At 40.4% G+C, this 1141-nt stretch overlaps 1 pseudogene; it reads right to left on the reverse strand.

Moving 5' to 3' along the window:
* LOC119588886 overlaps positions 1 to 1141 on the reverse strand; it is a 48185-nt pseudogene that overhangs the window by 19685 nt on the left and 27359 nt on the right.

Genomic DNA, 1141 nt, shown 5'->3' on the forward strand with positions numbered 1-1141 from the left:
TCCCTGTCTGCTGAAAAGAGACACGGTTCACGGTGTGTTATTTGCCATTAAGTTATCAGTGTAATCAATAGTACATTTCCAGGTGTGGAAGACTATTTCTTCAGTTTTAAGACATTTTGAAAACCAAAAATCGATGATGACTCTCAGACTTATGGTCCGTTACGGTAGGGTTATTGCATTTCCTCCTGAACAAATCCAGCCTTTGGAAAGAGTTATTTGACGCCAGGACTTCTTTACGCCCCGATAATTCTTAGCCTCAGCCAAAAGCTCTGTCCGCGACGGGGGAATAGCCTCGCAGCGCCAGCCGAGCTCGCTGGCGTCACTGAAGGGGCAACTAGGAGTCGTGACTGAAGGAGACTAGGAGTCGTGACTGAAGGGCAATTAGGAGTCGTGACTGAAGGGCAACTAGGAGTCGTGACTGAAGGAGACTAGGAGTCGTGACTGAAGGGCAATTAGGAGTCGTGACTGAAGGGCAACTAGGAGTCGTGACTGAAGGGCAGTTAGGAGTCGTGGGCCGAACCTGATTCTTACCATAAAGCAAATCGGTCGCTGATTACTTGCGTAAGGGAAAAGATACTTGTGTCTTTGAGCTTCAGTCATGAGAGGTAACACGCTGGCAGTTATACAAGTTATGCAATTACTTACAGGCTCAACAAGTACAGTATTTGCCTCCCGTGTACCTTAACTTGAAAAAGTGGAATCGTTTATGAATAACAGAATTTTACTGATGCTCTACTGCTAAATCATACTGTTGATTAGATTGCTTTCAGTTATATAGTCATGAAAATAGGACAAAAAGAAATGGATAATTAAGTTTATGAGAAATCCATTAGCAGTACAGTATAGTTGCAAACAGTCTGTTCGTCGCTTTTGCATCTATTTATATTGAATCATAATGAATCACTGATTACAATTAATATTTCCCAAGAGTACGTCCACCATGAAATCGTTTCTCGGATTTTACTAATACGGTTCTCTTCAAATTAATGTGGAAAGAGTGAGTTTGCAAATTGATGGTTCTTGTCGTGTGTGTAGTAATTATACTTAGTAATCATATATCATTTCACTGTGAACTTTGACAAAAGAGGACACTTATCTTTATATTTCATTGCAGAAAATATACTCATATATTTTGTGTATA

The sequence above is a fragment of the Penaeus monodon genome, chromosome 24 (assembly GCF_015228065.2).
Source record: "Penaeus monodon isolate SGIC_2016 chromosome 24, NSTDA_Pmon_1, whole genome shotgun sequence".
Lineage (NCBI taxonomy): Eukaryota > Metazoa > Arthropoda > Malacostraca > Decapoda > Penaeidae > Penaeus > Penaeus monodon.